The sequence below is a fragment of the Pleurodeles waltl genome, chromosome 6, assembly GCF_031143425.1.
Source record: "Pleurodeles waltl isolate 20211129_DDA chromosome 6, aPleWal1.hap1.20221129, whole genome shotgun sequence".
NCBI lineage: Eukaryota > Metazoa > Chordata > Amphibia > Caudata > Salamandridae > Pleurodeles > Pleurodeles waltl.
Window position 1 is genome coordinate 1,651,041,401 of NC_090445.1, and position 26,512 is coordinate 1,651,067,912.

A 26,512-nucleotide genomic window follows, 5' to 3' on the forward strand; every position below is an offset into this window, starting at 1 on the left:
ATATATAATTCAAATGTGAACGAAGGCCCCTTATGGGATGAATTATGATGAGGAGCTTTACATACAATTGTAATATGGAATATAAATAATTAGAGAGAAATGTTTTGAGGTGCTACAAATATTGACTCATAGGTCATTTCACAATATACATATCATGGAAAGAAAATATGAGGGCATAGGTTCAATGGTGATTTGATTGAGTAAATAATTGAATGGTGTAATTAGTAGGGTGAAGTAAACATATATATACCATGTGATTTGATTAAAGTGCACAAGGAGGAGGTCAACATGAGAACTATGAATGTACATAGCAAGTTAGTTGGATTCCGATTTGTATACATACAAAATTTTGAACATATTTTTGATTTTTGTTGATTTAATGATTTGTCTTTATATAAAAACATTTTGCAAAAATATTTGGCAAAAATACATTTTGCAAGTATAAAGGTAATCACCAGTGTGAGTATTGAAAAGGATGTAATGAGTTATGTTAAGATAACCTGCTTTTTGTTTAATTGGACTATCAGTCCCAACATGCATTATTTTGGTCAGAAGGTGATTAGCTATAAATAAGATGAAAATGGATTGTAGGATTTCAGAACTCGACAAAGACCGTGTTGGTCGAAACGCGTTGTTCTTTTGTTCACAGTCATTTAATAAATAATTCATATACAATCCTTGGTGGAGTGCTCTACCCATCATTTCTTTTTTCAATAATTAATTGAGGGTACGGCTTGCCCTCGGTTTGAGCACCGGTTAACAGAGCGCAGCGACATAAACTGAGCCGCTTTGTTGATATTACATATCTAGATATATACATATAATCAAAATATACATTTTTACATACACAGGTATATGCTGCACATTGCTGTTTGAATGTGATGGTGTTGTAGGAAAGGGAACTCTTGAGTGTAAGAGTGCAAGAGAAAGGATGGAAAGACAGTTTAGAAAGGGGGCTCCGGATTTGTCAGGGGCAGGGGTCACACTAAGGGAAGTATTCTTGAGGCCCCTCAGAAACTGGATAGAAACGTACGGTTCATAGAGTCCTCCTCAGTAACTAAACTGAATTTGCGATATATTAAGAGGCACTGGAATTATGTGGCAATAGAGGACCAATTAATGTGGCAGGTAAGCTTAATTATTAATTAATGAAAAGCACATTATACAGCAGGGAAAAACAATGATAAAAACCCACCTTGCGGTGAAAGATAAGCTGCACAGTTACATATGTGGCACTGTTATCTTGATGCTGTGAAATTTAACTCACAAGTGAGTCATTCCAATGCCATACTAACAACATCGATTTCTTAGGGTAAAAACTATAAATATTCAGCACATCAAATAAAAATGTCACCCACCAGTAATTAATCATTTTATCTTCCACAAAAGCAATGAAGTGCCATTTTATTAACACTATTGAATCTGCTTCTCAAAGTAAAACAGATTGGTAAAACAATACAGTGTTATACTTAGAAGCAAGTTTTCTTGCACAGACTTCTTGTCATAAACGATGTGACTCATTTGTTCATATCCAGAACTTGTATTTAATTTCCAGTTTTACCTGTGTTCACACTACAGGGCCTCAGTAAGCAACGTGTCCAGTGTTGGGAGCGCTATTTCATGAATGAGATATTGACCTACAAAAATATTGCATCGCAATATCATCTACCACAATATTTTCAAGAGTGGAAGGTGTGATGTTAAGAATAGCAATGATATACTTTCCCGTACAAACTTACCTTGATGGTGTAGCCATTGTCGATAATGTGACTTAGGCCGATATTTCGACCATAATGATGGGACTTAAAAAAAAATCTTTCTGTTAGGGAGTAGCCCTTTAGGAATGAATATACTGGATTTTAAAAAGAAATGGTACAGGTTCGGAATTCTTCTAAACACTGAGGCCCTCATTTCGAGTTTGGCAGGCGGAAATGGCGGCCCGCCAAACTCCTGCGGTCAGGTCCCCACCAGTGCGGTGACCTTCCCACAGCCCCTATTATGAGTTTCCCGCTGGATCAGCGGGCGGAAAACAGCCCATGTCATTGATGCCGGCTTGTACTCCAGCCGGTGGCAATGTTGCAGTGCGTTGGGTGCAACAGCACCTGTCGTGCTTTTCACTGTCTGCTATGCTATGCATACAGTGAAAAGTGCGACGGGCTGTCCATGGGGCCCCTGCAATGCTCATGCCACGTGCACGGGCAGTGCAGGGACCCTCATGGGGCCCCCGACACCCTGTCTCCGCCAGTTTTACGTGGCAGTGCAACCGTCATGTAAAAGCCAGTGGAGAGGGGACTTGTAATCCCCAGGGCAGCGATGCCCTGGGGATTAAGACCGCCGGCACCACCAGGCCATTGGCCTGCGAAAAAGTGGCAGTGCTGGCGGTCCAACGGTGGTGCGCTCGCCACGGTCATAATGTAGAGGCCAGACTGCTGCATTGGCAGCGGTCCAACCGCCACCGCGAGTCTGGTGGTCCTAGGACTGTCAGAATCTTAATGAGGGCCTGAGTTTCCTCCTGTAATAATGATGATTTAGGAGAAGTATCTGTGATGTAAGCACGAATATTGTCACTAGTAAAACGGAATATATTCATGGAAGGAAGAGATCATCTTTTACCCTATCCCATCATTTGAGGATGCTTAAGCTATCTGAAATACCTTGCAACCTCTGGAAATAGCTGAATACAGCAATCAGCAGCAGACAGGTGACAGGTTAGCTCCTCCAAAGTGGCTGCTGCAGCATTGCAACCCGTGCACATGAATTTCAACATGTTTCGATCCGTTTGAGCCAAAAACAATATTACAGCATATGATGGATGATGTGCCACGTGCGGCAAATTCATATTTACCCAAAAAAAGCTGCAGTGGCAAATAACCTTTTCTAGTTTTCCTGGCTATAGAACCACTTAAATGTCTCACACTATAAAATATGTTTCTCTTGGCGCATAAACGACACATATCTTCATAAACCACAAGGATAGAACACTTCCAGACTTTAGCACAGACATCTCCGTGAAATAAAGGGATCCTGCTGATCTGTCTTCTAAACTCCGTAAATCAATGACTACTCTATTCTCCTGAAATGTAAAGAAATGCAGCGGCTGGTGGTTATTTCTTGCTAGGACTGGAGATTCCGTGCTCTCCCGTAAATCAGTTCTCACACTTAACCAGATAAAACTGTTGGTTTCACATAGTGAAACCGGGGGTAAACTGGCTGTTGGGTGTCTACGGCGGCACTGCCCCCGACGGCCTGGATGAATCTAAAAGCTAAATCTCGCCCCTGAATCCAACCCTGTGCCCATTGGCAGACGGTCAGTACCAACTAACAGGGAGGATGGAGTCAGATTCCGGACCTCGTAGCTGCCAAGTTTGCCTGGCCCATGCGTGATGTGCTGCGCCAGTCCTGTTTTTTTCCTTTGAATTCTGGGACTTGTAGTCCTGTTTTATAATTACATTAACAAGACAACAATTCCCAGAAGTCGAAGTAAAAAAAAACAGGACTAGAGCATCACATCACGCATAGACTTGGAAACTTGACAGGGCTGGACCTGGCAGCTGCTAGTGAGCGGCACCAGGGCAATATGCGGTGTCCTGGTGCAGGTTACCAACGCCGCGGCACAGGCAGCGTCTGCAGTTGTCTGCCTTGCTTTCAGAGCAGCAAGCAGCGGGGAACAGGCAGGTTTCTTATCTTTAACTCCAGCCCACCATAAACATGTCGCTTAAAGGGACAGCAGCACTCCCTTTACTCAAGTGTCATCCTGTCTGGAAGCTAGCTGAAGCTTAGCAACTCATATACGACTACCCAGAAGAATGCTTTTTAAAAACCTCAGAAAACCCAAAGACACTACAAACACAGTAGGCTTTTAAACGTGTGCATTGGAGATTGCTCCAATTGCTCCAAAAGAGAGCTGTTCAATGCCGTTATTAACTCACTAAGGTACATTACAAAGCTTTCAACCTGTGACCTGTAGGTAACACAGGGATTTGTACAACAAAAGCAGTAACCCACTGAGCTATCCACATAAAGTCAGTGAGTTAACTCCATGCTGCAAGCTGTGCTTGGCAGCAGGCACATTAACCTGCTATGCTGTTTTTGTCAAACCTGTGAATAGACTGCACACCGATTTCTCCAGCAAGATTTTGCATTCGCAAACGGTGCGAATCGCAAAATTCGGCCGTTTGCAAATGCAAAAATGCCTTTCAGAATGTATGAAAGGCATTCGCAGTGCAATTTTAAGGAATCGCTAAAATAGCGATTCCTTAAAATTGCGACCCCATTTAGACAATCGCAAATTGCGATTCTCTAAATAGGAAATCGCAAATAAGGAATCCTTATTTGCGATTTCTTAAGCACATGTATCAAGCATTTCCTAAATGCAAATTGGGCATTTAGGAAATGCAATTACCACCAACAGAAGTTTGGTGGTAACCATGTGCAAATTTGAAAAATGCATTTTAAATGCATTTTTAAAATTGACATGTAGCGCACACATGCCCCTAAGGCATGTGTGTGCTTCACATGTCCGTAAAAATATTTTTGGGGTGCAGCACCCTGGGATTTGCATTTTCTAAATTGCGAATTCCTAACTGGAATTCGCAATTTAGGAAATGCAAAACCATTTGCAGCAGGCCCATAGGTGTAAATGGAGTTGGATTCTCTATTTGCGATTCGGTAATAGCATTTGTGAATTTTAAGAAATCGCTATAACCGAATCGCAAAAATCATGCATACCATTTTGCATTTCTTAAATAGCGATTTCTTAAAATTCACTATTTAAGAAATGCAATTTGTTTTTTTGATACATCTGGCCCTTAACTACCAGAGATATTAAGCTATTGTGCCCTGAAACTTGCTGGGTGTACAAAGATCTCTCACAGTGGCTCCCAACCTGTGGTCCGGGGACCCCTGGTGGTCCGTGAAGCCGCATCTGGGGGCCCACGACTGCTTAGAAAATTAAATAATATTACAAGATTAGGCCCCCAGCTTTCACTAATGACTCAGTGGAATGCTCCCCAGATTCCAATAATGATTCAGGGGGGGTCCTCGGGGTTCCAATAATGTCAAAGTGGGGGTCCACAGAAGTCAAAAGGTTGGGAACCACTCTAGGAGGTGCCAGAACCCTGCAAGATAATTTTTTTAATTCCGTCTGTTTGTGAACAATTAAGAAACCCAGAAAAGCTTTACTAGCACAACTGTCCATGTTATTAAATTCTCTGGGGGCAAGGTTTTTAAAAATAAAATAATTTATTCACAAAGTAATTTTGAGTAGGTAGAGCAGTACTCCGGTGTTACAGTTTTAGTACCCTTATATGCCTTTGTGAAATGTCCCAGAATGTCTAAAATGGGAATATTCTGGGAATAATCATATACAATTAGTAAAAACAGAAAGATTGGGGCCTTTTTAAACTTTTAATAACAGGAGTTTGGACATTTCGAGGCGACTAACAAAGGCACGTAAGACTAGGTAAAAGAGTGTATTCCTCTGATACCACTACCCGTTCTGACAAATGCTCTGTGACCCGGCCCATAAATGCCTAATTTGACCAGCCTACTCTGCTTCTCAGGACCCCACCCTATTTTTGCTGCCATCTCTTGGCCCACTTTTACGGGATCCAGAGTAAATGGGCCCAATTCACAAAGTTAAACTTAGGCCAGAATTCAAGAAGGGCCTAGCGCCATGTATTGCCCCATTAGCGTAATTTTTTATGCTAATGTAGTGATATTATGGCAAAAATGCCACGCCATATTTACAGAGTGGCTCAATGCATGCATTGCGCCACTTTGTAACCCCTTGCGCCACATTATGCCTGCCCCAGGCGCGTTCCCTGTTAGGGGGCCTGCAAAAATGGCGCAATGAAATCTAAAAGATTTCTTTGCGCCATTTTTAGCGGTAGTTTTAACACCTGCACAGAGAAGGTGTTAAAAGAAGGCACATCATTGTTTTCAATGGGCCTCAATGTGCTTTGCAGATTAGTATCAACATTTTTTACCCTAATCCTGCAAAGTGCCAAACTAGCGTCAGAAATTTTGACACTGGTTCCCTAACTACCACTGTGGTGCGCAGTATATTAATTATGGTGCACAGATGGTGGCGTTAGGGTGGCGCAAAGGGGCGCAAGAAAAGTGTAGCTGTATTGGATGCAGTGCCACTTTTCTTAAATTCGTAGTAAAGCTCCACTTTTGGTCTATGTTTAGACTTTTGGTCTAAACTTAGACTTTTGATCTAAGTTTACCTTTGTGAATTGGGCCTAATGTTTCCACTTCCCGCACTGTCGGCCGCTGTCCTGGACAGGCACAGGAGTGTGCTGGCAGGTTACAGGCATGAGGGAACCCTCGGACTGACTTTTTAGTCCTGTGTGAAACCTGCACGGTTTATGCACACAGTTCACGTGACTTGTACACTTCCTGTGGTAAGCACTAGCCCCCTGGAAGTGCAGGAGAATCGTGGTGGTGGAATGTGCCATAAGTGTGAACAGTGACGAGCCCAGAAGATGTAGAATGTAGTTTCAGTTCACACAAACCACATTTCCAAGGGTCGCTCTGCTGAGGGCAGCACTGATGTGTTGACACAAAACAAGCATGTTCGCATATTTCCCAAGGCTTGCGTCACATGGTCGTGCCAGTGTGCTGGGCCCTGCCAGTGTGAGCAAAGCAGTTTTCCATTCCAGAGAGGAGATAGCCAGCTTGTACCCTGGTGTGACTTGGTAAAGCCGCTGGAAGAGTTGGATACCTGCGCAAACCTCGAGCGACCCTTATTCGCTACGCAAAGCCTTACTATTTGAGCTTGTGCTGATGCGTTGGGTGACTCCTCCAATGTCATGAACCGATTTTCACTTTAATTCCGACGAGCTTCCGATCTATGAGTGGCTGACACAGAAGTGGACAAATTATGAGGCCGGGGAAATAGTGCCATGACTAACCCCCCTCCACCAAACAGGTCCAAATTTCGCAGGGTTGGGTGCCTCTCTTTTGCTTCTCTTCCCTGGGATGCGGAGGAAGGTCTTACGTGAGTTAGTCACATCCCAAAGACAGTCACCCTCAGCTTATTGCAGGATGCACATTCACCTAACAGGGTTGGAGGCAACATTGCCTTTCATCTTCATGGGCCGAGTCAAACCTCAGTCACTGCGGGCCATGTAAATGCCAATAATGCCACGGCTTGGTGAATTGTGAAGATGCGTGACTGTTAACTCCCACCCCGCCTCTGCCCTGCACAGAACCCTTAGAGGGCACACCTCGCATTCCCTTGGACTCCTAAAGCCATCAGAGCTCTTGCAATGCTCTCTGGACCTGACCCACCAAGGGGCTTAACTAAAAATAAGCGAGTTTGTTTTATTTTTTAATTTTGCTATGCATTTTGTGAGTTTGCGGCAAACGTTTTTTGCTTTTTTGCCTTGCTGGGCTCCCTCTTCGACCCCAAGAGCAAGGCTTATGGGTCAGGGTATTTCTACCCTGCCCCCTTTTTTTGTGTTTTTACGTTTATTATGGGCCTCGGCTGAAGCCGAGTCCCAAGATGGCTGCCAACACTTCGTGGCTGAAGTGTTGGCAGCCAATCGGGGCACTGCATTTCCCTGCACAAGCCTGTTCTTCTTCGTGAAGTCATCGGGAGGATAGTGGCCCTAGATATACAAATTTGGTTTTCCTTTAATTTCTATAAAACTATTGAACAAACAACAATATACATGATCTGCAGACCAAAAGCTAGCTTTCTGCTAAATTTGGTGTAATTCCGTCCAGTGGTACAGGCTGTAGTCGTGTTCAAAACTCTTATGGGAATTAACATGGAAAATACACTCTCCCCCCCCCCATTTATCGGCCCCCGTTAACAGATCACCATGAGGCTTTCCATGCGCAACAAGAATTAATAGCACACTTTTTTTTTAGAATTTCGTGAAGATCCGTCAAATGGCACCAAAGATATAGTTTAGGCAAGTCCAAAAATTATTTTTCTATGGAAACATGGTCCTAACTAGAAATACCTACTGACGAATGCCAGTAGGTAATATATATATATATATATATATATATATATATATATATATATATATATTCCAACAACAAAGTGGTCATCAAAACGGCGCGCTCTTGCTGCTGGTGCAGTGAAGGAATATGACCAGTACTCCCAATTTAACAGCAAACCAAAAAGAGACTGCACTCCTGGGGGCTTCGATTTCCCAATCAATTTATTGACCTCAGCATTACACCAACGCGTTTCAACCTTTGCCGGTCTTGATCACGGTGGCTGAGTCTAATTTGAATGCGATATCCGATGTCATGCCTTTTATACCCACACAGGCATTCTGGTCTTAGTAGTTCATAATATACTTTCACATTAAGGTGCCAATTTATCCACTCTATTACATCATAGTCCGCAAAGTTCTTAACTATAGTTGTTTTTTAGAGGAGTATGCACATTCATGTTGCTGGCACAGTGCTTTTACTTTCATATTTATGCGCCTAAACTCCCCATGTCTCTCGTAAAATCACAAGAAGCAGTCTATGCCTTTCACCTGGATCCTTTAACGTGCACCCATTTCATTAAGAATAAAGTATTTCCAAAATGCTCATTTTCTCTCCCAGGCAATCGCAGCTGTTCCAACACGCAATTAATTCACAAAGCCCCCAGACCCTGTCCATTCCGAGGGTCGCATCGGAGTGAAAGAACATTCACCCAGAACAATGCTCACTGTCTCCTGTGAGGCTGTTCCTGGCATTTATTTGCAGAGTTTATTTTTGGTTTGCCATATATATATATATATATATATATATATATATATATATATATATATATATATATATATATATATATATATATATACACACACATATACATATATATATGTATATATATACATATATGTACATATATATATATATACATATATATAGGTATATATATACATATATATATATATATATATATATTCACTGAAAAGCCCAAATGTTCCAGGGACGTTCTAGTTAGGTTGACATTTTATCCATACAAAACCATAGAAATTCAGCAATTATAGTTATACTTATGTTGAGAAACTATAACTCATTGCTAAAAGTTATTTTCTGGCATGAGTTGTAGTTTCTTAAGTTAAGTATAACTATAACTGCCAAATTTCCATAGTTTCTATCGGTAAGACATAAACCTCACTATAACGTCCCTGTAAATTTAGATTTTTTTAGTGAATTTCTGTTTTTTTTTCTAACAAAAAGTAATACACCCACCGCCGCACACGTCTTTGGCCGTGCACGTGGGGGGTGGGTGGCCTCAGGGCTTAGTTGCCATACTAGTTTAGAATTTTGTGAAGATTCCTCAAATGGCCCCAAAGTTATTGGCAAAACAATAAATGCTCCGTCTATGGGGAAAGCTGGTCCTAATTATAACTTTAAAATCTATCTATCTATCTATCTATCTATCTATCTATCTATCTATCTATCTATCTATCTATCTATCTATTGAGGCAAGGGTGTTTTTAGGGTTTAAGGTGGGTGAGGATATATGGGTGTCAAGGGTATTTTTAGGGTTTAGGGTGGGTAGGTGTATCTGGGTGGCAAGGGTATTTTAATATTTTTGGATGAGTACTGGTATTTCAGTGGCAAGGGTATTTTTAGGGTTTAGGGTGGGTAAGGGTATTTCCGTGGCAAGGGCATTTTTAGGGTTTAGGGTGGATAGGAGTAATTTAGTGGCAAAGGTATTTTTAAGTTTTAGGGCGGGTAAGGGTTTAGGGGTTGGGGTCAATAAGGAAATAGTACAGCTCGAGCCGCTGAAAGGAATTACACCAAATTTGGCATAAAGCTAGCTCTTGGTCCAGAAAGCATGCTTTTTTGTTATTTTATTTAAATCTGTTCAGTAGTTTCTGAGAAATCAAGGGAAGTACAAATTTGTATATCAAGGATCATGACAACTTCACCAACAGTCCTGATCAGGTGCAGAGATCTGATTGGCTGCCAACTCTTCAACCAGCAAGTGTTGGGAGCTATTTTGGCACTCGGCTTCAGCCAAGTCCCCCCGCCACCACAAAATAAATGCAAAAAAAAGAAAAGATGGTAGGGTAGGAATGCCCTAACCCCCTAGCCTTGGTCCAGGGGTCCCCCTGGAACCTCTCCAGGGCAAAAAAGCATTTATTTTATTCATAGTGAAATTCTCGAATATTCACAAATTTTGCTGTGAATAAAAAAAAAAAAAAATAAGAACAAACTCCCATGCTTCGGTAATTATAATTTGCGCCCTTGCCATGCACTTACCCCACAAATTACAGCACTCATGACATCTTTGTTAACATCATTGATAATATCAATGTAACATTTGCAGTAAAAGTTTTGCCGAAAAAACTGTGCATGGTGGGGGCACGAGTTTTAGTTATCTTAGGGCACAAGTTATAGTTACTTGAGGTAGCTCTAACTATAACTGGTGAATTTCTATGGTTTAAATTGTGAGCCTAACTATAACGTCCCTGTAACCTTTGGGTTTTTAAGTGAATTTATACATACATATATATATATATTATAAAAAAATATATATATATTTATATATATGGGTTTATATCTACCTGCAAAATAAGACGTCTGGTAAAGGCATATGCGTGGTAATATTTTGGGTGGTGAAGGCATATGCGTTGTAATGGACGCATTGTAAAGGCATGTATGGTAATGGCATGCATGGTTCCGTCATACAACCCTCCTGGACCTACGTTCTACACCCCTGTTTTAAAGGCTGCTCTAATTAAAGGCTAAGATGACATCTATATTTGTATGGAGCACAGTAGTGTGCTTGGGGGTCCCGCTGAGCGCTATACAGGTGTCAATAGAAGTAGAGGCAAAATATGATTGCGGTAACGGTGACACCCAATTAAGGCAAACAGGGGCATAGCTTAGTCAGTGAGATTCAGTGGAGGGGTGTGAATTTCAAATTTTCAGGCTAGAAAGTCAGTGGGCCGCAGGGTGAAAGAGTAAGATTACCAAAGTTTGAGATGGACTGTTACCATGAGGAGCAGTGTCAGTACTGGTTTGCATTAGGTGAGTTTCTAGGACCTAATTAAAGTTTCCTGGTGATGAAGGGGAGAAAAAAACTAAAATCATCCCCATACCATGGGAGAAAACTCCCATGGTGGGCCGGTCATTATTTCTTTTCAAAAGCAAACTCTCACTTTGGGAATATGTTTTTAAAAAATAAAAAACTTTGCTAAAGTTTAAGGGCCAGCCATTATCTTTGACGGAGCAGTACATAAAACTTTTGCTACTTTCACAGGAACTGCCAATGTATAGAGATATCTGCGGGCCAGAGGACATCTTTAAATGTGGCAGGTGGAGTAAAGGCCGAGTGAAAAACGTAAAGTCTTTGCCACCCTATCTGCCTTTACTCCATATGTGAAACACTTAGGGGCATATTTACAAGCCCCTTGCACCACTGGAGCGTCCCTTTTGTAACACTCTGGTGGCACTGTGCCCTGCGTCATATTTACAAGGTGGCGTTAAGCCACTTTTTGTGAATTAAATCTGCCTTGGTAAATATGGGCCCCCAATGCAGTTTTCTGCGGCAGAGGAGTGTGCAATGGGTGTTGCTGTAGGCGTACCCATGCAAAACCCATTGCCTTTTGAAACTGCCCCAGATTTACAAGGAAACATAAATCTGAGGCAGAAAGAAAAGGCAACGAAAAGGAGGATAGTCATAGGAATTAGCGCTCACAGTAAATCACCAAGTAGCAGTGTATCACATATAATATACACAGTGCTCTCAACAGGAGGATCCCCCCACACCTCCTAGGTTTCTGAATAGAAACAAAGTAACGACAAACAAATGTCAAGGCACTTGTGAATTGAAAGCTCAGCGTTCATATGTTTTCGTCCTGGTGTCTTGTTCACGATAATCAACCATACATCCGACCAGGATAAAAGGCAAAGTTGTCAATTTATTCTTGATGTACAACATCCAACACGTGTTTCGTCCTGTGAGAGAGTTGCTCCCGAAGACTTCATCAGGGCTTAATACCAAATAAGCAAGGAGAGCGGTTTCATAAACGTTTATATCCCTCTCCTGAGAATCCGACATTAATTAAATCCCAAAGAATCAGTCCAAATTTTCACGCATGTGCCCTTATCGGTGTGTGGACACATCTATCTTCGTGCAGAATATAAAAAGGACAAGAGTACTTCTATTAAGTGGCGTTGCTCTGAAATATATTCGGGACCTAAATCTGAGGCAGCACCAACAATTAGCACCACCCCAGAAGTGACATTAGCATGGCGCAAGGAGGAGAAATACTTTTATTTCTCTGATTTCTTGCTTTTTCAATGTGTGTTGCATTCTGGAGCACACATAGAAAGAGCAAAAGGCTATTAATGATTGTCTATGTGCAGGATGGTGTCCCTTCCTGCACAGAAACAATCATTAAATAATGTTGATTTGATACTTCTATGTGTGCTGCTTTCTGCAGCACACAAAGGAGTAACAAATCACCATTATTGATTGTGTATGTGCAGGAAGGGACACCTTCCTGCACATAGACAATCATCCCTGAAATGCAGGCACCCTTGCACTATTGGCGTTAGGCAGCTAAATTTACCACCAGCGCTAGGGGAAACATAGGGATGCGCTGTATTTTTGTAAATACAGCACATTCCTTCATTTCTGAAGTAACATTGCGCAGCGCTGCCAAATTTAAAAAGTAAATTTGCCCCATGGAAAAGTGCAAATTTACGATTTTTGGGGGGGTTGCTGGTCACTGCTTATTTTTTAGGTTCCAAATCACAAAAGGAACAAGTTAAAGCCTCTTAATGAAATCAGGACAACGACAAAACCCAACAGACACAGCAAACTGAACTACTAAGCCAAGAACGCATTTATTTGGGGGGGATTTCACACCCCAAACACACCCCTGAAGCTATGCCCCTGGCAAAGAAGAAGATGTTATGTCCTCATCGCCATTGGTACCATTGTCAGCCTGAAGCGAATGACCACTTGAGACAGGCTCTACCTTGCTTCTACAAGTCTTCCCATGACACATTCTCCACTATTACTTCACTTGCCTGTCACTAACAACGTATTTTTGTGTACAAAGTTTAAACCATCTGCTGGTTTTACAAACTTGGAAATGAAATACAATGGCCATAAGAGGATTCTTCTATAGCACTTCCTGTCTCTTGATTCTATTCTTCCGGGTACAGGGGGTGCAGTTCAGATAGTGGAAGTAGCAACGCTAATTGAGCGGGCAGGGAGATGGGCTCATCCATTTTTCCCTCCAGGTGATTCGGGTGGGTTGGTGTTACCGGGGTAGGGGGAGTGCAGGTGTTGATTGGTGGGGATAGAGGGGGTTAGAGGGGCTTTTGATTGGGTATGTATGGTATCCTCGTTGCTATGCTGTGCATTTTCTCTCGAATTACATGTCCCCTGCTGCTCAGCCAGTGTGACTGTGAGGTAATAGATTGCTGCTGTGTGCATAGTTTGAGTGAGTGTCAGTTGGAATGAGTGGGCTGAGCAGCAAGGATGCTGCTCCTGGTGAGGCCTTTCTGATACGTCCATAACATCTTCTACCTGTAACCTGAGACTCCTACCTTGTGGTGTATCTTGATTCACCTATACTTCTGTATAGCCTGCATCCTCATTTACCACAATGGCAACGAGTGGAAAAAGGACTTAGCTTGAAGATTACAGAGCTACTGCAGGAACATGAGAGGAGAGGAGATTAAAAGTGAAGATTACCTGAAACTAAAAAAGAGACCTAATACTGAAACTGAACTTTTACAAGTGCAACCTGAAGGAATTGAAACACCCTAAAGGCCCCACTGGTGTCCTTAACAGCTGTCAGCCTTCAGTTTGGGTAGTTTATGCTTCTTTTCATCAATTTCATTCAGAGTTTTTATCAAAGCAGGAGATGGACAGCCTTACTGACAGCCTGCAGTCAACTCAAGTTAGAAGTGCGTTCCTGCTTGCACGATTGGACCTGTTTCTATTGAATGGTGTATTTACATTCATGGGTTGGCAAGCACCAAAGAACTGGCCTGCTGAACTTTATTTGAGCACAGTTCAGCCCAGAAGCCACCTGGAGTGCTGCTGATGAATCACCCAGCAGTGTTTCTAGTCATTTTTTAAAAAGACTTTACTTTTATCCATTCTGGATGATTGCTGAACCTTTGGCAAGTAAGCGGTTGACTTGTTTAACTCGTGCCTATCCTGACTGTTCATACTCCTACTTCTTCGATTACTTCATTTGTTGCTGTGCTACACTCATCAACAGTAATAAAGGGCTTCAGTACCTCCACAACATACCACTGAAAGTGAAGTAGGACAATTTACTCCAGCTTTCGCAACATCAACAAACAACTACCATTCTCTATAGTACAAAGGGATCTTTATTATTCCTGTTGTTCTGTGAAGTGTCTCCAGGTTTCTTACACTTCGAAACAATTTTGGATGAGAGATCGCTCATCAGGAACTTTTGTCATTATTGCAGGATATGTTTTCTCATTTTTTATCTATTGGTTTATACTGTGCTTAGTTTTCTGTCCTTTTGTATGATCTATACTGATCTGTATTTACTGCGTACTGCATTTACTGACTTTGTGTCTGATAATTTACTTAGCTATGGTCTAAGTTTACAATTTTTACTTGGCAACTCTGTACTGTAAGGAGAAAACCCCTGTGTGCTGTTTATGTGTTAGGCAGTATACTGTGTGAGTGCTGCACCTTATGCCAATGTTACTTATACTGGGGATTATGTTTTTTGCCCATATGTTTCTTACTTTTACTTGATCTTACAGTTTCTGGTGATCTGGAAGGTATACTGCAACCCAAACCATTCTTACATTCATGTTACTGGTGTTGGACATTTGCATTGTGCCTGAACCATTCTTGCTTTTACTTGTACTGGGTTACACCAGACGTTACTTTCTGTTACTGGTGATGAGGCACCTGTGTTGCACCCAAACCATGCTAATTGTTACATGTCGCAGGGCATTGTAAATGCACCCAGACGTTGCTTACTGTTGCTGGTGATGGGGCACGTGAATTACACCCATACCATAATTTCTGTGGCGTATGTTGGGGCATATTATTTGCACCCAGACGCTTCTTTGTGATGGACTTGTTAGTTGCACCCCAAACAATACTTACATTTCTACTACCTAGTATTGCTGGTGACAGGAACATTTTATTTGTACTCAAACCTTTTCTTTGGCACATATGTGTTGCACCAGCAGAGGCATATGCTTTTGCACTTTATCGTATCTATCTACATAGTTGGTTGATGGGTCTGGTGTAAGGCACCTATTAGGGCACATGTATTGCACCCTTGAGCTATATTATAGATTGTTTGTATCTAGATTGGGGTAGCACTAATTGTGCAACCCAATATTTTATTTTCTGCTGAGGGGGAGAGTGTGGGTGGTTCTTCTATATGATTTGGGGCCAGATGTACAAAGCGTTTTGCATGGCGCAAACTGCGAAATTTGCAGTTTGCGCCATGCAAAACGCGCATCGCGATGCACATTCCCATTTTGCGAGTCAGTACTGACTCGCAAAATGGGAATGCGACTCGCAAATAGGAAGTGGTGTTCCCCTTCCTATTTGTGATTCGCACCGCGATGAAGAATTGCTTTGAGACCGTGAACACGGTCGCAAAGAAATTCACAGTTAGCACCCATGTGAAGTGGGTGCTAACTCATTCGCAAAAGGGAATGAGTCCCCATTAGACCCCTTCCCCTTTGTGAATGATGCCAAAAATATTTTTTCAGAGCAGGCAGTGGTCCAATGGACCACTGCCTACTCTGAAAAAATGAAACCAAATGGTTTCATTTTCCCGAGTGTATTGCAACTCGTTTTCCTTTAAGGAAAACGGGCTGCAATACAACAAAAAAAACTGCTTTATTAAAAAAGCAGTCACAGACATGGTGGTCTGCTGTCTCCAGCAGGCCACCATCCCTGTGAGTGCAGGGAATCGCAAGTGTGTCGCAAATTGTGACCCACCTCATTAATATTAATGAGGTGGGTCTTTGCGACTCCCTTGCGATTCGCAGATGGTGTCAGGGACACCATCCTGCATCTGGGTTTGCGACTCGCAAATTGCTGCTGTGTGCATGGTTTGAGTGAGTGTCAGTTGGAATGAGTGGACTGAGCAGCAAAGATGCTTCTCTTGGTGGGGTCTTCCTGCTACTTTCATTACATCTTCTACCTGTAACCTGAAATTCCTATATTGTGAATAAATCTTATCCTGTCACACCTACACTACTGTTTACCCTGTTTGTGGCATACTGGGGTCAGCAGACCATCATGCCTGTGACTGCTTTTAAATAAATAAATAAAATATTTTTGTAAAAGCAACCCAGTTTCCTTAAAGAAAAACTGGATATATTTAACATGAAAAATAAAAAATGTAACTATCATTTTTTAAGAGTAGGCAGGGGTCCATATGACTATTGCCTATTCTTAAAAATACTTTTTCACCATTTTCAAAGGGGAAGGTCCCTTCTGGAGCCCTTCACATTTGCAAATGGCTTTACACTACATTTGAATTTCTATTGCAAAATATTAATAGATACCATTCTGGTTTTTTTATTTGGAAGGGACGTCCTACATGCCCTTATATGGAAGGGACATCCTAACACGCATTTCCTAATACCAAATTGGTATTTAGTTGCAAACTCAAATAGCAACTCGGTAATGTGTTACCTAATTGCAGTTTGAGTTTTGTACATATCAAGGGTCTTTTTGCGATTGTAAATGGCCCTATTCTGCAAAGGGAGCTTCTGGTGAACTTAAAAAGGCTTCTTATATCTGGTCCATAGCATCGATGGATTCTGTGCACTTCATCTTGAAGTGCACGCATTTCAGTCTCCCAACAATCATTTGGCATCGAGAAAACGTTGGTAAAATCCATACACCTCTACACCATCATCCCTCTCCAATCAAGCTGTGTGTGTGTAACCAGAACTCGATTCGAGATCGAGTATGGCCAACTAAGACATTCATATCTCTGAGGGTGATACAGTGAGGACATCTGAGTTTAGCAATAATGACATCTATTAATCTTGTGTAAGGAGCAAATCAAAGTGAGGCCTGAACAAGTTGAAAAGTCTATATACACTGTGGTAAAGGTTATTGCTGGCTGGGTCAAGAGTTTCTGACTCTAAATAGAACAGGGAAACTGGGGGTTTGGCAGGGTTGGACCTATGCTGTTTTACCAGATTCCCCAGATGGCCTGCCCCATAACCTACTGTATTCTCCCTATGTACATCTCCTTCAGTGCATATCAGCTCCTTATCTCCCTCACACAATAACTACTGTCCACCCCCCACTCAGACTCATCCCCTACCACAACCAAATGTGCCTGCTGCAAAACAACTCTCCTATAACATCTAAAACTGCCAACAATAGCACACCCTATCAAAGTTTATAGGTCTTGCCTGAGACAGTGCAGGCACTGTCACTACAAGACATTTTGTTCTTAACTAAAAGGCACTTGAAACCTTCACATTGCTCCTGTAGGCTTATTTGCTGGCCCCTCATTTTTCATTGTGTGCTAATTTCACATTCACATATGCTTCTGTGCTCGTGCTGGGGGTAAGGTACTTTTTTCCTTTCTTCTTCCCCCATTGACCTTGTTGTTACTTGTTCTCCAATCCCTTCCAGCATCAGTATGTGCACTACCGCCCTACTGCCATTGCCCTACCACCACCACCCAACCACCCCATACTGCCACCACCCTAACACTACCCTTCCACCACCACACCACCCTACCCCACCACACATCACCTAACCACTACCACCACTCTTCCACCATCTTCACCCTACCACTACCAGCACCCTACCACCACCAACATACCACCACCCTACCACCATCCTATCACAACCACCACTCTCACCACTATGCCACCACCCTGCTACCACCCCACCACCCTATCACCACAATAACCACCACCACCCTAATCACCGCCATACTAACCAGCACTGCATTACCACCACTACCCAACCAGACCACCATCCCACCCCATCACCACCCCACCATGCTCACCACAACCAACCTACCACCATTATCCTATCACCATCACCCTACCTCCACCACCCTAACAACCACCACCCCAAACCACCCCTGCCATAACCACCCAAAACACCACTACCTCTAATCACCATCCAAATCACTATCACCACCACTCTAACGACCATATTTACCACCACCAACCTGCCACCACCCTAACCTCCACCCTACCACCACATCCATCATACCCCTACAACTACCACCAACCACCACCACCACCTTAAACAACACCACCCTAACAACAACCACCTTACCCTAACCACCATCCCCACCACCCTAACCTAATCACCACCACCTTAACCACCACCATAATGATCACCACAACTTAATCCTAATCACCACCACCCTAACCACATCTACCCTAATTGCCATCTTAACTACCACTACTCTAATCACCACCGTAACCACCACCATAACTATCACCACCACCTTCACCCTAACCCCATCAGCCAAGCCACCCCACCCCACCCTAATCACCATCACCCTAACCACCACCACCCTACCTACCACCCTCACCACCACCATCACCACTCTATCACCACCATCCCCCTAACCACCCCAACTACCACCACCGAACCAGCCTACCACCAACCTTCCACCCTGCCACCACTACAACCCTACCACCACCAAACACCTTTATAACACTACCACCATTACCCTGTCACCACCATTGGAGCCCCTACCACCGCCCGAATTGCCACCACCATACCACCAATCTACCTATAACTACCCAAACCATCACCATTTAACCAAACCACAACTGCCACCACCCCAACCACCACCCAACCTTAACCCCCCTCCCTGACCTTAACCACCACCACCCTACTCTAACTAAACCACCCTAACATCTACCAAGCTAACCAAAAATACCACCATACTCTAAGCACCACCACCCTAACCACTAATTTAATTGCCACCACCTTCCACCCTCACCACCGCCATCCTACCAGCACTATCCTACTAGCACCACCTTAGCCCCCTCCTCCCTAACTACGACCACAACCCTCCCCAATGATCACCATAACCAGCCTCACTATTTTCACCTCATCCTCACCACCACAATTCTAACCATCTCTACCCTACCACCACCACACTCACTATCATCACCACCACTGCCCTCACCACCAACCCCTCACCACCCTCACTCTTACCACCTAAACACAACCCTAAATACCACTACTATCCTACCACCACCCTCACCACCCTCAGTGCTGCTACCCTCACCACCACCGTCCTCACCACCACTCTCACCACCACCATTACTCTCACCACCACCACCACCCTAACAGCCAACACCCTCTACCTCAACATGGCTCCCAATTCCTGTAGAAATTCTTCATTTTGTTAAAGCTACTTTCAACTCATTACTCAATTGATTTCATGGAAAGTAGTGGCCTACCTTTATGTTTGTTTACTCTTGAGTAACTTGTTCTCATCTGAAACTATGTATCTAGGTATCTAGTAAAGCTAATTCATATAAAAGATTATGAAACATTTACACATCAGCTATATGTATGTACCGACCTGTCTGCATTATCTATTGAAAAATCAGTATATGAATCAATATATGAACAAAGAGAAGGAACTATATCGTAGGATGTTGCTGTGAACTCCTAGGGTGAGTGTTCGCAAGCAGATTCACATTTGCATAAACTTCATATCTGTGCATTTTAATTGCTGTGCAGTGGGAATAAATAGTGTTCATCACATTATGTGCCATGATTTAATAAAACAACCTACAATTGCAGTCAGTCCTGCTTCAAAGATTGGTTGAGTGGGGTTTCCTTTCTCTTCTTGAGTCTGCCCCTTTCCTGGGGCATGGCCACATTACTTGTTTCCTTCCACTGCCACTTATCAGGTGCTCCTTTTCGGCGCATCTGATATGTTTCGGCTAATCATTCTGTGAAAATGCACGTGTTTTCCATCTGCCTCCCTTGGGTATTTCACTTTGCCCCTTCACCGTGTGCCATGTTATTCTCACCTGTGTTCTTCTCCTCCATGCTCCTCTGTGTTGTGCTTGTCCTAGTGTGCTTCTCCCCCACATTGTTCTCACTCAAGTGCTTCTCCCTGTTTCATGTTGCTCTCTCTCACCCGTGTGCATATGGTGCCCTGGGCTCCACGTTGGTCCCTCTCGCCTGTGTTGTGTACTTCTCCTGCCACCCTCCCTATTGCTTCTGTCCCCGTCATCCGTAAACCTTCCCTCCACCCATGCTTTCCATGCTGCTTCCTCCTCTGTTCTCCTGGTTGCTCCCCTCCATTTAAATAAAATAAAAAACTATTTGCCACTACCTGTGTTTTTAATTTAGCAAACCAACTGTGATCGGTAGATAAAACGACAAACCCGCTCCATACGTCATGTAGGCATGTGCATTTGTGGTGCACAAATCTACAAAATGACACAGGCGCTGTGGCTGCGCGATAGCACCCTTTTTTTGTTTCCTCTTTAGCTATTCTGCACAGCATTGCTAAAAACATTGACAAAGTCAATAGTTCCCACATGGGAGACCCTGTTGGATTTGCCGACGCTTCTTTCTTTTGAAAAGCAAACCTGACCTGAGGGTATTAGAGTGCTTTACAAAAGACCCAGACCACACTTTTTTATAGGCATAAATTGCAACATGATCTTGTTTATTGGGGTGAGCGACAATGGCCGAAAGGAGTTTGTAACTGCAATGTCAGAAGATTGCAGTTCAATTGGCAGCTTCCTCTGGAGCCAAATTGCGGAATTCACCAACTGCAAGCATTGAAACATGTAAAACTACTTCCGTATGCTGTACATTAACTTGAGAAATGCCAGGTCCATTCCCAGCATTCGAATCCCTCTCCCCCGCCCCACCTTGCAATGACTCCTCTAGGAAACCCCCGTTCACTCTTCCGCAGGTCTGACCAGGCATCAATCCTCCGCACTTCAAAGGAAAGCCGTTTATTATAATATGGATCTTGAATTCGCCCCTTGGGCATCAGGGCAGGAAGCTCAGGCTAGGCAAGAGGTGGATAATTTTTCAGGGGGAGGCCTGTTATTTTATGCATCTGGTAACGCGCTTAAATTCCGCAGCAAAGCGACAAAATACAGTGGGGCAAAGAGAAAATGCAATGAGGGGAGGGTCATGCGGTGGGTAAAACCTGGGAAAGTGAACAACTAGACTACGGAGCGAGACCAAGAGTAGGTCATGGTAAACTGGTAGATTAACTCAGTGAATTGAGTTTCTGCTGCAAATACCTGTGTAATTTGTAGGGCACTGGACAGACAACAATGTGGTTGGTTTGTGTGATTTTGCAGGGGCGCTCGCGTGGTGCAGTGACACAAAGCATTGTGTTAGTTTACTTACTTACCATTATAAAAGCCTGTTGGTGCTGCACGAAATTGAAACGCACGAGGCCAGGCAACCATTGACAAATAAACCCATAGGCTTGAGGTTAATTTAGTGACTGCCCCTGAGCAGAGTAATAATAACACTTATCACACACACATGAAAAGCCATTTCAGGATGTGTTGTTTGCTATTCCAGCTGTCAGTACTATTTTTAAATCAAAAGACCTCTTTCCAAGTAGCACGAAAGAATGGACTTGGAATCACCAAGTTTCATCTACAGTTTGCACATGGCATCAGGGCCCGTATTATATATAGGCACATGGCATCAGGGCCCGTATTATATATAAGGCGCACTGTCCCTTTCAAAAGGTGCGTCTAATGCGAGCACGAATGCTCTGCCCTCAGGTCAGTCAGGAACTCGTGATGCCCCAGGAGCGGTGCGTTCATTGAAATACTGAATGGCTGTTTACAAGTCGCTCCATGTTTCTCTGTGAAGGCGGCAATCCACCTGAAGTTTGAAGAGGGGTCAGAGATGTCTGATGGGTGTTGGACCCCCTTTTACCCCTTCAGGAGGCTACCTTACGGACGTACATAGTGACCCACCTTTTTTGTGGGCACTGTCAGTGTGCCTCATAAGGTCATGTTTGCCTCTGTGCCCACTTCCACAATATGGTGTCTGGGCACCAGAGCCAAGTAATTCCCTCATTTGCATGGGGCCATGCCCCCATGCAAATGAGGTAATACCCACTGAAGCACAGTCTGCACCCCCCTTCTGTAATACCATAGTGCCCCGAGGACGCAAATAGCGGATGCACTATGTGCAATATTGTTGCTGGTAGATTTTTGGGTGCTTATTGCTATTATATTTTTTTGATGTTTTATACCTGCAAATTCTCAAATTTTATGGGTAAAATATTACGTGAGATTGCTCAGAATCACAGGATATTACCCCATTCCAAGGTCGACAGCTCTGCTAAAGCCAACATTTCCTCCCCTAATGGGAAATAACGCCCAATCACTGTTTCTGCAAACTTTTTTGTGGATGGTGTTACCATTTCTGCATTGTAATGCCCACGCCATTTGCATTTATTAGTAGCTGGAGGAAACTGGTGTAGCAAAAATTGATTGGGAGTAAACCCCCGGCACCGTCGGGGTGCAAAATGAAAAGTGGGAACAGAAAAACATTTGTGTCCAATTTTACATTTTCCAACTAATTCAGAAGGATGTAGTCTGAGCAGTGAGAGGTGAGATCACAGCCTAGTTGTGGGGAGTGCGTGCAAATTCTGAACCTAAAAAAAGAACAACTAACAATAATATGAAAGGGTAGGAGTACAGGCGGGAGATGTGGGGCGATGGAAAGAAGGGTAACATTTATCTAGGTATTTTGTTTCCCATTTTACAGTGGAAAATGTTACGTATCAAACCTCCTCGAAATTGCAACTTCAGCTTCTTTTAACTGCTAAAAAAAATCCCATATGGTTTTCAACTGGGACTTTTCCAAGTGGAGAGAAGAAACATAATAATTTCGAAAAAAAAAGCCTCCGCTTATTTTCTTTCCAGCTCATGTTCGCACTTCCAATAGCTGGTCTTGCACTTATTCCTAAAAAATGGTTTCAAGTTTGTCATTTCAGCAAATCCTCAGGTTTTCGCGGCCAACACATCAAAAAACCTGTTTCCCTCTTGAAAAACAGAACCCGACACGCGGAGCGATTGTGGAACGTGAGTGTGGAGGGAGTCTAAACAAGCTTTGGCAAAGCCAACTGGCCTTGAAAAGCTTTTCGTGTTTAAAAAAAAAAAATTGTACAAACATAAGCAATGTTAAAAAAAATGCCAGAAATATAACAAATAAAAGAGTAGCCTATCACCGCAGTCACGCCAGCCAATGGCCCTGAAGTGCACTCATTTTTAGGCGGGTTACACATGTGATGAGGGGGGAAAAATGCTGTCACTCACAGTGCAAGACAGGCAATGGATGCTCAGCCTCTATGGTGAGAGAAAGTAAAATGTAAAGGGCACTACAACAGACCAATGGATAAAGAAGGCTGACTGAAAGTAACTTTTTTATGATGATTTTTGTTTGGAAATCATGAGGCTAGTGAGACTGCTACAGTTAGCTCTATGCTAGACTATAAAATCGCATGTCACATGTTCTCAGGCACACATACTTTGTGTTTTATGGGCGAGCGCAAAGCGCTCAGTCCATTGTGTAATCTCTCTTTGGGCTTGAATCCACGCCCATGCCACGTCAGTCACTTACATTGGTTCGTGGACTTGCCTTTTAAAATCTGCTTGCTTTCATTTGTGAAAGGCATGCATACGTCATGCCTTTTCCGGTGTTTAGCCCACCTACACAGCACCGGTAAAGTACCAAAAACATATGAGGCTCGATGTTGTGAGCCTGGAGTTCGGACTACTTTATCTGTTTATTTTCCACGCAGCGCCATCGCACTACATTTTACATAGCGCGATCGCGCTGCGTTTTTTTTCCTTTACACCGCTAATAGCTCTAACTCGAACAAATGCGAGACCCGTTGCATTGAAAAAGCTTGTTTCTTTACTGGCCTGTCTATGTCTCACTCAATGAGTTTCAGTATGTGACATCTAGGGAGTACCTGAAGATGACGAAGTCGTATCAACCTTTTCAGCACTGGCTCATGTGTCCAGGTGAGGCAGCCTTAGGATGAAGTTCCTCTACCCACAAAATATTGAGCCTGTGATCATCTGGCCTTTCGTTTTTAGGGGCCCTCTGAGCCTACGAAGGCGTCTGAGACCGATAAAAGCCAGGCACCATTCTCGGGCTGAAATCTATCCGCATGAGCCAGTTCTATCTACAATTGAAAGTGTTGTGAAGACTTTTGCCAAAGACGGTACACGGTACGAACCTCACTGGTCGATCTGGACCTTTTCTCATGACCATCCTCACCTAAGTCCACAAAAACTTCTTTCAGCAATGGCCCGGGCAGCGATGTGATGGCACGCTGCGAGTTGTGGGACTCCTCATGGAAATGGATGCCAGCTTCTGACATGCCAGTCTCGATGCAGCCACAGCAAGTTCCACAAGCCAAGATGGCACCTGTGGCTTCCGTGGCACTGCAATCAGCCAGAAACCCCTGCATAGAAAGAGGACTCCTGATGAAGAAATAGCTGGTGGTGCTCACCCTGAAAATCAGAGTGGAGGGATCCTGGGGTAAGTCAGTGACCTGCCGGAAATATGTGCAGCGGAGGGCAAAGCACAAGCTCTGAGGTCCATTATCTTATCTGTGGTGGAGACAGAGCCGACCAATGGTGTTGGCCCTGATCAAGCCTGAGTGAGAGTGAGCTAGGGGAGACTGCATGGAGAGACCTAAGAAGAGTGCATGGGGAGGGCCTTCACATACCTCTCTGCCAATAGAATGGTAACAGAGGAAGCAACATAAGGAAAAATGGAGGCCAATCAATATCAGCTGAGGTGCTGAGTGGAGTCCGGGGATCTGTTGGAAAGGAAGCAAGAAAATGTGCAGGCAATACTGGACAAGCAATGAATAAATGAATGAAATGCTTTATAGAGCACAACAGATACCCAATTTGCATCCCAGCACTCATTTGACTGATTTAGCTGTGGAAGTGGTATGTGGCGACAGATTAAGAAAATTGAAATAACTAGATGTTTATGTTTTTTCAGAAAACATCATGATTAGATATTTCCCTAATTTCCCACAGCGCCCCAAGTTTTGGCTGTCAGGTAAAAGAAAGATCTGCCTTCCTACCTGGTAAGTCTGATTTTGGGTATTGAAAGAAGATGGAGACTGGCTAAGCGAAATTTCCACTTATGTATATGAAGAAGGATTATTTTACGAAGATGATAAGGACTATGGCCCTAGAGGCTATTATGTATTAGGCACATAGCCTTGAAAATAATTCTGTTTCACACAGACAGCCAGTGTAATTTTTTAGATGACTGCTCATAGCAGTGCTTATGGGCATTTAAAGAAGAAGCCTGGTAGTTTTGTTCCGTACAATATTTCAGTGTTGGATGTGCTGGTGTTGAATTCCTAGGTAAAGAGCATTCCGATATTCCAACTTCGAGGCATAAAGAGCTTGAATCGCTGTATATCTAGAACCTTTAGGAAGGCAAGGAAGACATTTTCTTAGGGCTCTCCAACAATGAAACAGAGGATGGTGACTTTGCTTATCTGAGATGAGAATGTGAGTTTAGTGTCAAAGATAATGCCCATGTTTCTGGAAGAATCAACTGGGGTAGGAGGAACTCCCAGATCCATCAGTCTGGCATCCAGCTTGGAGTTAGTTTCCAAAGCAAAGGATCTCTGTCTTTTCATAGTTAAGTTTAGGATAGTTCTTTTTCATCCAACAAGCAACTCTAGTGATACACTTTACAAAGGTTATTGTGGTGGTTTCTTGGTTCTCTGTCAGTGACGCTATGGGCCCGATTACGACCTTGGCGGATGGGATACTCTGTCACAAACATGACAGATATCCGATCCGCCGTATTACAAGTTCCATTATATCCTATGGAACTTGTAAAATGGCGGGCGGGATATCAGTCACGTTTGTGACAGAGTATCCCATCCACCAAGGGCGAAATCAGGCCCTATATTTTGAGTATCATCAGCGAAGGAAAAGTTTTTCAAGCCATAATATCTAGTTAACTGAGGGACTCAGCAGAGGGTGGAATAGTGAGGTAGTTAAGTTGACCAAGGTTGAGAACGTGAATATGGTCTGCTAAAAATGAGGCAAACCACCAGTGGGCTAAGTTCCCTAATCCCAGGCAAAATAGACTGTTAAGTAGAGTGGTATGACAGACCATATCAAAGACAGCTGATAAAGCTAGAAGTATGAATGCGCTGAGCCACCTTTATCCAATATCATCCTGAGAACATCAGTTTTCGCTACTAGTCTGGATTCTGTACTATGGCATGGTCTAAAGCTAGATTGCTATCATCTAGTATTTGATTGACTTCTAAGAAGCTGTAAAATTGAGTATTAATGGCTTTCTCAATTGTCTTTGCTCGAGGAGGAAATTAAAAGATAGGTCACAGGTTAGCGAAGATAGTGGGCCCGATTCACAAAGGTAAACTTAGACCAAAAGTCTAAGGGCCAGATGTATCAAGCCTTTTTGCATTCGCAAACGGTGCGAATGCAAAAATGCCTTTCAGTATTTATGAAAGGCATTCGCAACGCAAAT